The sequence below is a fragment of the Puntigrus tetrazona genome, unplaced genomic scaffold (genome assembly GCF_018831695.1).
Source record: "Puntigrus tetrazona isolate hp1 unplaced genomic scaffold, ASM1883169v1 S000000003, whole genome shotgun sequence".
Classification (NCBI taxonomy): Eukaryota; Metazoa; Chordata; class Actinopteri; order Cypriniformes; family Cyprinidae; genus Puntigrus; species Puntigrus tetrazona.
This window is the reverse complement of record NW_025047683.1, coordinates 1,321,823-1,334,322: the sequence shown is the minus strand read 5'-3', so window position 1 is coordinate 1,334,322 and position 12,500 is coordinate 1,321,823. Positions and strand designations below refer to the sequence as shown.

Sequence of the window (12,500 nt, the reverse complement as noted above, 5' to 3'; positions counted from 1 at the left end):
CGCCGCTACTGAGGAATCCTTGTTAGTTTCTTTTCCTCCGCTTAGTATGTATGCTTAAATTCAGCGGGTCGTCTCGTCTGATCTGAGGTCGTTGTCGGATATGGGTTAGGGCGGCCGCGCGCTGCTGCTGCGGGCTGGCCTGAACAGGTCTCGTTCGCGCGCCGGGCAGGGCGCCGAGGCGAGGCGGGCGCGAACCTCCGTTACGCCGCGGGCGTCCGAGGCGGAGGGCGGGAGTCACGTCGGCGGGCGGCGGAGGTGGCGAACACCCACGGAAGCCGCCGAGGAGGAGGCGCCGCTCGGTCCCAGACGCCTGGGGGGCGCCGACCTCCCCCTCGTGGGAGGAAGCGGAGAGGCGCTCGACTCCGCCGAGGCGTGCCCGTGGCGGTCTGCGCAGGAGGGACGGAGGGGCGGGAAGCCCCCTGCGGCGCTCCAGCGCGGGACCGGAGGTCCGATCGATGGAAGCGACCCTCAGACAGGCGTGGCCCGGGGCGGACCGGGGCGCAAAGTGCGTTCGAAGTGTCGATGATCGATGTGTCCTGCAATTCACATTAGTTCTCGCGGCTGGCTGCGTTCTTCATCGGCCTTACGAGGCGGTGATCCACCGCTAAAGAGTCGTACTGCGTTTGAGTTTAGCGCCGGGGCGAGGCCGAACTGCACAGGCTTGTGTGGGTTCAAAAATACAAAAAGTCGTTCCCGGACAGGCGCCCCAGCGAGAGGGGACTTGAACCCACGGTCGAAGGCCTGCTGGGTACCCGCCGGGGTTGCAAAGCAAAGTCTTTCAGAGGCTCGCGGCCTCGGCCCCACCCCGTGCCAAGGGGTGGGGCGCTCGCATGAGATTGCTCAAGCCTCGCGGCGAGGTGCGTCAAGCCTCCCAGGGAGCGGCGTTCCCTTCTCGCGGATCCTCTCTCCGCCGTCTTAGGTTTTTGTGCGGTTCTTTTGCCGTCTTGGATGTTTGGCGGCAGACCTCTCGGGCCACGGCCGCTGGAACATAGAGTAAAAAATAGGATAGAGTTTTTACCCGGACGGGCGCCCCTCGCCAGCGGGAGAGACTTTGAACCCACGGTCCCGGAGGCCGTGCGGGTACCCGCCAGGGCCCGGCTCGGCCCCCGCCGCTGGAAAGCAGGGGGCCCGCCGAGTGCAGCGACAGTCAAGTTCTCTCGGATCTCTCTCTCTCTCCGCCTTAGGTTTTGTGCGGTTCTTTTGCCGTTTTGGGTTTCTTGCTTGCGGCAGACCTCTCGGGCCCACGGCCGCTGGATCATAGAGTAAAATAGGATAGAGGTTTTTACCCGGACGGGCGCTCCTCCGCCAGCGGGAGAGACTTTGAACCACGGTCCCGGAGGCCGTGCGGGTACCCGCCAGGGCCCGGCTCAGCCCCGCCGCTGGAAAGCAGGGGGCCCGCCGAGTCAGCGACAGTCAATCTCTCGGATCTCTCTCTCTCCTCCGCCTTAGGTTTTGTGCGGTTCTTTTGCCGTTTTGGGTTTTTGGCGGCAGACCTCTCGGGCCACGGCCGCTGGATCATAAGTAAAATAGGATAGAGGTTTTTTTACCCCGGACGGCGCCCCTCGCGCGGGAGAGACTTTGAACCACGGTCCCGGAGGCCGTGCGGGTACCCGCCAGGGCCCGGCTCGGCCCCCGCCGCTGGAAAGCAGGGGGCCCGCCCGAGTCTGGCGACAGTCATGGCGCTCGCGGTAGGTTGCTCAAGCCTCGCGGGGGTGCGTCAAGCCTCCCAGAGCGGCGTTCCCTTCTCGCGGATCTCTCTCTCTCGCCGTCTTAGGTTTTGTGCGGTTCTTTTGCCGTCTTGGGTTTTGGCGGCAGACCTCTCGGACCCACGGCCGCTGGATCATAGAGTAAAATAGGATAGAGGTTTTTACCCGGACGGGCGCCCCTCCTCAGCGGGAGAGACTTTGAACCACGGTCCCGGAGGCGTGCGGGTACCCGCCAGGGCCCGGCTCAGCCCCCGCCGCTGGAAGCGGGGGCGCCGTGTCTGGCGACAGTCAAGTTCCTTTTTTTTTTTCTTATCGCGCTCTGCGCGCACCGCTTCGGTGCTCCGGGAGGCGCGCGCGGCCGCCGGCCTCTGCGCGCACCCGGGCTTGAGGCGGGGGAGGTGGGCTAGGCCTCCCCGCCCGAAGTGGTTTCGCTTTGGATCGGGCGGGCGATGTGATCCTTCCGCGGGTTCACCTACGGAAACCTTATTCGACTTTTACTTCCTCTAGATAGTCAAGTTTGATCGTCTTCCGGCGCTCGCCAGAGAGCGCGAGGGCGGCGAGGCGGTCGAGAACCTCACTAAACCATCAATCGGTAGTAGCGGACGGGCGGTGTGTACAAAGGGCGGGGACTTAATCAGCGCGAGCTTATGACCGCGCTTACTGGGAATTCCTCGTTGATGGGAAATAGTTTCAATCCCCAGTCCCGATCACGGCGGGGTTCAGCGGGTTACCAGCGCCTCTCGGCGCAGGGTGAACCTGCGCTGATCCGCCCATTAATGGCGCGCGTGCAGCCCGGACATCTAAGGGCATCACAGACCTGTTATTGCTCCATCTCGCGTGGCTGCGCCACTTGTCCCTCTAAGTTTTTGGCGCCGACCCAAGTGGCGGCGCCACTATTTAGCAAGCAGTCTCGTTCGTTATCGGAATGAACCAGACAAATCGCTCCACCAACTAAACGGCCATGCACCACCACCCACAGAATCGAGAAAGAGCTATCAATCTGTCAATCCTTTCCGTGTCCGGGCGGGTGAGGTTTCCGTGTTGAGTCAAATTAAGCCGCAGGCTCACTCCTGGTGGTGCCCTTCCGTCAATTCCTTTAAGTTTCAGCTTTGCAACCATACTCCCCGGAACCCAAAGACTCGTGGTTTCCATACGCTGCCGGCGGGTCATGGGAATAACGCCGCCGGATCGCGGGGTCGGCATCGTTCTGATCGGAACTCTGACGGTATCTGATCGTCTTGAACCTCCGACTTTCGTTCTTGATTAATGAAAACATTCTTGGCAAATGCTTTCGCTTTCGTCCGTCTTGCGCGGTCCAAGAATTTCACCTCTAAGCGGTATATCACGAATGCCCCGGCCGTCCCTCTTAATCATGGCTCCGGGTTCCAGAAACCCACAAAAATAGAACGAGTCCTATTCCATTATTCCTAGCTGCGGTATTCAGCGGCGACGCTCGGCCTGCTTTGAACACTCTAATTTTTCAAAGTAAGCGCTTTGGGCCCCTCGGACCGGACACCCAGCCAAGGGCATCGGGCGCCTCGAGGCGAGGACCTGGGGCGGGCGGTGGCTCGCCTCTCGCGGACCGCCAGCCAGATCCGAGATCAACTCGAGCTTTTAACTGCAGCAACTTTAATATACGCTATTGGAGCTGGAATTACGCGGCTGCTGGCACCAGACTTGCCCTCCAATGGGTCCTCGCCCATGTGTTTAAGATCGCTCATTCCAATTACAGGGCCTCGAAAGAGACCTGTATTGTTACCACCGTCACTACCTCTCCGAGTCGGAAATGGGTAATTTGCGCGCCTGCTGCCTTCCTTGGATGTGGTAGCCGTTTCTCAGGCTCCCTCTCCGGAATCGAACCCTGATTCCCCGTCACCCGTGGTCACCATGGTGGCGCCTGATGTACCATCGAAAGTTGATAGGGCAGACACTCGAATGAATGAATCGTCGCGCCGCGGAAGAGGCGGCGATCGGCCGAGGTTATCTAGAGTCACCAAAGGTACCGGGTCGGGAGGCGGATCCCCGGGGGCCGGATGGGTTTTGGATCTGATAAATGCACGCGTCCCTAGCCTCCGCCCCAGCGAGAGCGGTCGGTCGGCCGGTCGGCGCTTCGTTTGCATGTATTAGCTCTGGAATTGCCACAGTTATCCAAGTACCGGGTGGGCGATCAAAGGGACCATAACTGATTTAATGAGCCATTCGCAGTTTCACTGTACCGGCCGTGTGCATGGAGACCTGCATGGCTTAATCTTTGAGACAAGCATATGTTACTGGCAGGATCAACCAGGTAACCCCTGTGGGTCGTAAAGGGACCAACCGGCCAGCGGCGCGTTTTTGCCTACACGGGTCTCAGTCCGCCTGAGGAGGGCCTGGGCAGACCCGCTTGGACCCTCGGCTGAACCGGCGCTCATAGGCGGCGCGCGGCTCGAACCTTCCCCGGCGAAGTCGCCGTTTTCGGGGTGGGTGGCGCTGGGATCGCGGCGGCGCTCGGAAAAAGTGTGTTTCACGGGGGGGGGGTACCGCGCGCGGCGTCGCGGGGCAGCGTCGCGTTCTGCCCCTCCGCCCGCCCGGTGGCGGACCTCGCGCTCTGACCGGCCGTCTAGGCCTCCCTCCGAAGGGTTCGGCGCCTTCCCTCGGGCTGAGGGGGGCCTGCTCGTAACGAACGTCCAAATTGCCGGGCGCGGCGTGCTGTCAAAGCCCAAGCGTAAACCCATTGCGCGCGTGCCTGCCAGGCACTCCCGACCCATAGCGGCCAGCGGGGCTGGCGGGTGGGGTCTAGGCTGAAGCGCTTGGCGCTCAATCGATCACGTTTCGGGCCGAGGGGGACGCTCTCGCCGTCGAACGTCCTCTCTCTCGGCGTCTGTGTCCGTGTTTCAGGTGAAGCGTTCGATAGCTCCCTCGCCCCGGAGCTTCAGAAATTGCGTTCAAAACCTAAGTCGATATGGACTTAGTCGTTTTCGACTTTTTTTCGCTCAGAGACTAAGTCCACAAAAACACGCGTTCACGAAATCGTGTACCCATGTAAAAGTTGCTCCTGTGTAGCGGCCACCTCCAGGGTCGGCGGGAAAATTTGAATCATGCCGGGAGAGGCCTCTCGGTCCTGACTCGGAGCCTCGGAGGTATGGAAGTCGGACCTTTCCCGAGTTGGACTTAGTGCAATTTTGTGAAAATCATCAGGCGCTTTCCGACCGATCGAGCGGGAAAATCGACCCCGCCGTCCTGGAGAAATTTTTTCGCAAAACCTAAGTCATCAGGCGCTTCATCCGACCGATCGAGTCCGGGTTAAGTCGCCTTCGGACGCTTTCCACTCGACCCCCCGCCGTCCTGGAGAAATTTTTTCGTTCAAAACCTAAGTCCAAACATCCAGGCGCTTCATCCGACCGATCGAGTCGGGTTAAGTGCGCCTTCGGACGCTTTCCCACTCGACCCCGCCGTCCTGGAGAAATTTTTTCGTTCAAAACCTAAGTCCAAACATCCAGGCGCTTCATCCGACCCGATCGAGTCGGGTTAAGTCGCGCCTTCGGACGCTTTCCCACTCGACCCCCGCCGTCCTGGAGGAAATTTTTCGTTCAAAACCTAAGTCCAAACATCCAGGCGCTTCATCCGACCCGATCGAGTCCGGGTTAAGTCGCCTTCGGACGCTTTCCCCTCGACCCCGCCGTCCTGGAGGAAATTTTTTCGTTCAAAACCTAAGTCCAAACATCCAGGCGCTTCATCCGACCGATCGAGTCCGGGTTAAGTCGCCTTCGGACGCTTTCCCACTCGACCCCGCCGTCCTGGAGGAAATTTTTTTTCGTTCAAAACCTAAGTCCAAACATCCAGGCGCTTCATCCGACCGATCGAGTCCGGGTTAAGTGCGCCTTCCCGGACGCTTTCCCACTCGACCCCCGCCGTCCTGGAGGAAATTTTTGCGTTCAAAACCTAAGTCCAAACATCCAGGCGCTTCATCCGACCGATCGAGTCCGGGTTAAGTGCGCCTTCCCGGACGCTTTCCCACTCGACCCCGCCGTCCTGGAGGAAATTTTTCGCGTTCAAAACCTAAGTCCAAACATCCAGGCGCTTCATCCGACCCGATCGAGTCCGGGTTAAGTGCGCCTTCGGGCGCTTTCCCACTCGACCCCGCCGTCCTGGAGAAATTTTTTTGCTTTCAAAACCTAAGTCCAGACATCCAGGCGCTTCATCCAGCGATCTCGGCGGGTTAAGTCGCGACTTCTCGGGCGCTTTCCCCCTCGACCCGGTCTCCCTGGAGAAATTTTTTTCGTTCAAAACCTAAGTCCAAACATCCAGGCGCATATTTCAGGCGATCTCGGCGGGTTAAGTGCGACTTCGGACGCTTTCCCACTCGACCCCGCCACCCTGGAGAAATTTTTTGCTTTCAAAACCTAAGTCCAAACATCAGGCGCATATTTCAGGCGATCTCGGCGGGTTAAGTGCGACTTCCGGACGCTTTCCCACTCGACCCCGCCACCCTGGAGAAATTTTTGCTTTCAAAACCTAAGTCCAAACATCCAGGCGCATATTTCAGGCGATCTCGGCGGGTTAAGTGCGACTTCGGGCGCTTTCCCACTCGACCCCGCCACCCTGGAGGATTTTTTTGCTTTCAAAACCTAAGTCCAAACATCCAGGCGCATATTTCAGCCGATCTCGGCGGGTTAAGTGCGACTTCTCGGGCGCTTTCCCTCGACCCCCTCCACCCTGGAGGTATTTTTAAGCGTTCAAAACCTAAGTCCAGACATCAGGCGCATATTTCAGGCGATCTCGGCGGGTTAAGTGCGACTTCCCGGGCGCTTTCCCACTCGACCCCGCCACCCTGGAGGATTTTTTTGCTTTCAAAACCTAAGTCCAAACATCCAGGCGCATATTTCAGGCGATCTCGGCGGGTTAAGTCGACTTTCGGACGCTTTCCCACTCGACCCCGCCACCCTGGAGATTTTTTTGCTTTCAAAACCTAAGTCCAGACATCCAGGCGCATATTTCAGCCGATCTCGGCGGGTTAAGTCGCGACTTCTCGGGCGCTTTCCCACTCGACCCCCTCCACCCTGGAGGTATTTTTAAGCGTTCAAAACCTAAGTCCAGACATCCAGGCGCATATTTCAGGCGATCTCGGCGGGTTAAGTGCGACTTCGGACGCTTTCCCACTCGACCCCGCCACCCTGGAGGATTTTTTGCTTTCAAAACCTAAGTCCAAACATCCAGGCGCATATTTCAGCCGATCTCGGCGGGTTAAGTGCGACTTCTCGGGCGCTTCCCACTCGACCCCCTCCACCCTGGAGATTTTTTAAGCGTTCAAAACCTCGTCCAGACATCCAGGCGCTCGTTACAGCCGATCAAGGCGGGTTAAAGCGACTTCTCGGGACACATTTCTGAACCCCGTGTCTGGATTTCCAATTTTCCAAGGGCCTGGGCTCACATTAACTAACGCAGTAACACTTTAATGGGCATCGTTTTATTTCATTCTCGCCCTGGATGAATGTTTTACAAAGGGCCTGCGCTCACAGACTAACCCTACACACTAACACCTTATTGGGCATAATTTTTTTTCTATAAAGGCCCTGGATGAATGTTTTCTATAAGGCCTGCGCTCACAGACTAACCCCATCACAATAACACTTATGTGGGCATGATTTTATTCTATAAAGGCCCTGGATGAATGTTTTCTATAAGGCCTGCGCTCACAGACTAACCCCATCACAATAACACTTATTTGGGCATGATTTTATTTAAAAAAGGCCCTGGATGAATGTTTTCTACAAAGGCCTGCGCTCACAGACTAACCCGACACAGTAGCGCCTTATTGGGCATGATTTTATTTAATAAAGGCCCTGGAGGAATGTTTTCTATAAGGCCTGCACTCACAGACTAACCCCATCACAATAACACTTATTTGGGCATGATTTTATTCTATAAAGGCCCTGGATGAATGTTTTCTATAAGGCCTGCGCTCACAGACTAACCCTATCACAATAACACTTATTTGGGCATGATTTTATTTAATAAAGGCCCTGGATGAATGTTTTCTATAAGGCCTGCGCTCACAGACTAACCCCATCACAATAACACTTATTTGGGCATGATATTATTTAATAAAGGCCCTGGATGAATGTTTTACAAAGGGCCTGCGCTCACAGACTAACCCTACACAGTAACACCTTATTGGGCATGATTTTATTTAATAGAGACCCTGGATGAATGTTTTCTATAAGGCCTGCGCTCACAGACTAACCCCATCACAATAACACTTATTTGGGCATGATTTTATTTAATAAAGGCCCTGGATGAATGTTTTCTATAAGGCCCGCGCTCACAGACTAACCTAACCTAACCTAACCTAACCTAACCCTAGCCTAACCTAACCTAACCTAACCTAACCTAACCTAACCTAACCTAACCTAACCTAACCTAACCTAACCTAGCCTAACCTAACCTAACCTAACCTAGCCTAACCTAACCTAACCCAAACCCTAACCTAACCTAACCTAGCCTAACCCTAACCTAACCTAACCTAACCTAACCTAACCTAACCTTATTGGGCATGATTTTACTCTATAAAGGCCCTGGGTGACAGTTTTACACAGGGCCTGGGGTCACAGACTAACCCCATCACAATAGCACTTATTTGGGCATGTTTTATTTAATAAAGGCCCTGATTGAATGTATTTTCTATAAGGCCTGCGCTCACAGACTAACCCGACACAATAGCGCTTCATTGGGCATGATTTTATTTAATAAAGGCCCTGGAACAATGTTTTCTATAAGGCCTGCGCTCACAGACTAACCCGACACAGTAACTCTTTGTTGGGCATGATTTTCTTAATAAAGGCCCTGGAAAAATGTTTTCTATAAGGCCTGCGCTCACAGACTAACCCGACACAGTGCGCTTTATTGGGCATGATTTTATTTAATAAAGGCCCTGGAAAAAATGTTTTCTATAAGGCCTGCGCTCACAGACTAACCCGACACAATGCAGCTTCATTGGGCATGATTTTATTTAATAAAGGCCCTGGAACAATGTTTTCTATAAGGCCTGCGCTCACAGACTAACCCGACACAGTAACTCTTTGTTGGGCATGATTTTACTTAATAAAGGCCCTGGAAAAATGTTTTCTATAAGGCCTGCGCTCACAGACTAACCCGACACAGTGCGCTTTGTGGGCATGATTTTATTTAATAAAGGCCCTGGAAAAAATGGTTTCTATAAGGCCTGCGCTCACAGACTAACCCGACACAGTAACGCTTCATTGGGCATGATTTTATTTAATAAAGGCCCTGGATGACAGTTTTCTTTAAGGCCTGCGCTCACAGACTAACCCGACACATTAACGCTTTATTGGGCATGATTGTATTTAATAAAGGCCCTGGATGAATGTTTTCTATAAGGCCTGCGCTCACAGACTAACCCGACACAGTAACTCTTCATTGGGCATGATTTTATTTAATAAAGGCCCTCGATGAATGTTTTGTATAAGGCCTGCCCTCACAGACTAACCCGACACAGTAACTCTTTATTGGGCGTGATTTTATTTAATAAAGGCCCTGGAAAAATGTTTTCTATAAGGCCTGCGCTCACAGACTGACCCGACACAGTAACTCTTTATTGGGCATGATTTTATTTAATAAAGGCCCTCGATGAATGTTTTCTATAAGGCCTGCGCTCACTGACTAACCCCCGTTACAATAACACTCTTATGGGCATGATTTTATTTAATTAAGGCCCTGGATGACAGTTTTCTTTAAGGCCTACCCTCACAGACTAACCCGACACAGTAACTCTTTATTGGGCGTGATTTTATTTAATAAAGGCCCTGGAAAAATGTTTTTCTATAAGGCCTGCGCTCACAGACTAACCCGACACAGTGCGCTTTATTGGGCGTGATTTTATTTAATAAAGGCCCTCGATGAATGTTTTCTATAAGGCCTGCGCTCACAGACTAACCCGACACAGTAACTCTTTATTGGGCGTGATTTTATTTAATAAAGGCCCTGGAAAAATGTTTTCTATAAGGCCTGCGCTCACAGACTGACCCCGACACAGTAACTCTTTATTGGGCATGATTTTATTTAATAAAGGCCCTCGATGAATGTTTTCTATAAGGCCTGCGCTCACTGACTAACCCCCGTTACAATAACACTCTTATGGGCATGATTTTATTTAATTAAGGCCCTGGATGACAGTTTTCTTTAAGGCCTACCCTCACAGACTAACCCGACACAGTAACTCTTTATTGGGCGTGATTTTATTTAATAAAGGCCCTGGAAAAATGTTTTTCTATAAGGCCTGCGCTCACAGACTAACCCGACACAGTAACGCTTTATTGGGCGTGATTTTATTTAATAAAGGCCCTGGAAAAATGTTTTCTATAAGCACTGCGCTCACTGACTAACCCCCGTTACAATAACACTCTTATGGGCATGATTTTATTTAATAAAGGCCCTGGATGACAGTTTTCTTTAAGGCCTGCGCTCACAGACTAACCCGACACAGTAACTCTTTGTTGGGCATGATTTTACTTAATAAAGGCCCTGGAAAAATGTTTTCTATAAGGCCTGCGCTCACAGACTAACCCGACACAGTGCGCTTTATTGGGCATGATTTTATTTAATAAAGGCCCTGGAAAAAATGTTTTCTATAAGGCCTGCGCTCACAGACTAACCCGACACAGTAACGCTTTATTGGGCATGATTTTATTTAATAAAGGCCCTGGATAAATGTTTTCTTTAAGGCCTGCGCTCACAGACTAACCCCCGTTACAATAACACTCTTATGGGCATGATTTTATTTAATAAAGGCCCTGGATGACAGTTTTCTTTAAGGCCTGCCCTCACAGACTAACCCGACACAGTAACTCTTTATTGGGCGTGATTTTATTTAATAAAGGCCCTGGAAAAATGTTTTCTATAAGGCCTGCGCTCACAGACTAACCCGACCCATTAACTCTTTATTGGGCATGATTTTATTTAATAAAGGCCCTCGATGAATGTTTTCCATAAGGCCTGCGCTCACAGACTAACCCCGTCACAATAACACAGATTTGGGTATGATTTTATTTATTAAAGGCCCTGGATGAATGTTTTCTACAAGGCCTGCGCTCTGAACTCGCCCGTTAAAGCAGCGGCGCGCGGGGCACATTTTCAGAGTTTTAGAGAAAAAAAAAAAAAAAAAAAAAAAAAAAAAAAAATTAAAGTTGATGTAAAAGTTGCTCCTGGGTAAACGGCCACCTCCGGGGTCGCGGTGAAATTTGAATCGTGCCGGGAAGAGGCCTCTCGGTCGGCCTGACTCGGAGCCTCGGAGGGTATGGAAGTCGGACCTTTCCCGAAGTTGGACTTAGTGCAATTTTCGAAGCGAAAATCATCCAGGCGCATATTTCAGCGATCTCAGCGGGTTAAGTGCGACTTCTCGGGCGCTTTCCCACTCGACCCGGCCTCCCTGGAGAAATTTTTTCGTTCAAAACCTAAGTCCAAACATCCAGGCGCATATTTCAGCCGATCTCAGCGGGTTAAGTGCGACTTCTCGGGCGCTTTCCACTCGACCCGGCCTCCCTGGAGAAATTTTTCGTTCAAAACCTAAGTCCAAACATCAGGCGCATATTTCAGCCGATCTCGGCGGGTTAAGTGCGACTTCTCGGGCGCTTTCCCACTCGACCCGGCCTCCCTGGAGAAATTTTTTTTTTTCGTTCAAAACCTAAGTCCAAACATCCAGGCGCATATTTCAGCGATCTCGGCGGGTTAAGTGCGACTTCTCGGACGCCTTTCCCACTCGACCCGGCCTCCCTGGAGAAATTTTTTCGTTCAAAACCTAAGTCCAAACATCCAGGCGCATATTTCAGCCGATCTCAGCGGGTTAAGTCGCGACTTCTCGGGCGCTTTCCCACTCGACCCGGCCTCCCTGGAGAAATTTTTTCGTTCAAAACCTAAGTCCAAACATCCAGGCGCATATTTCAGCCGATCTCAGCCGGGTTAAGTCGACTTCTCGGGCGCTTTCCCACTCGACCCGGCCTCCCTGGAGAAATTTTTGCTTTCAAAACCTAAGTCCAGACATCCAGGCGCTTCATCCAGCCGATCTCGGCGGGTTAAGTGCGACTTCTCGGGCGCTTTCCCACTCGACCCCCTCCACCCTGGAGGTATTTTTTGCTTTCAAAACCTAAGTCCAAACATCCAGGCGCATATTTCAGCGATCTCAGCGGGTTAAGTGCGACTTCTCGGACGCTTTCCACTCGACCCGGCCTCCCTGGAGAATTTTTTTCGTTCAAAACCTAAGTCCAAACATCCAGGCGCATATTTCAGACCCGATCTCTGGCGGGTTAAGTCTAAGTCGACTTCTCGGGCGCTTTCCACTCGACCCGGCCTCCCTGGAGAATTTTTTAGCGTTCAAAACCTAAGTCCAGACATCCAGGCGCATATTTCAGGCGATCTCGGCGGGTTAAGTGCGACTTCACGGACGCTTTCCCCTCGACCCCGCCACCCTGGGGTAAATTTTTTGCTGTTCAAAACCTAAGTCCAAACATCCAGGCGCATATTTCAGGCGATCTCGGCGGGTTAAGTCCCGACTTCACGGGCGCTTTCCCACTCGACCCCGCCACCCTGGGTATTTTTTAGCGTTCAAAACCTAAGTCCAAACATCCAGGCGCATCTCACAGCCGATCTCGGCGCGTTAAGCCGCCCCACTTCACGGGCGCTTTCCCACTCGACCCCCGCCACCCGGAGGTATTTTTAAGCGTTCAAAACCTAAGTCCAAACATCCAGGCGCATCTCACAGCGATCTCGGCGCGTTAAGCCCCACTTCACGGGCGCTTTCCA

The 12,500-nt window shown here is 53.1% G+C and overlaps 2 pseudogenes; both read right to left on the bottom strand.

Annotated features, from left to right (window-relative positions):
* LOC122332110 overlaps nucleotides 1-91 on the bottom strand; it is a 3,945-nt pseudogene extending 3,854 nt beyond the window's left edge.
* Nucleotides 92-462: 371 nt separating this feature from the next.
* On the bottom strand, nucleotides 463-613 carry LOC122332005 (annotated as a pseudogene).
* Between the last annotated feature and the right edge of the window lie 11,887 nt (nucleotides 614-12,500).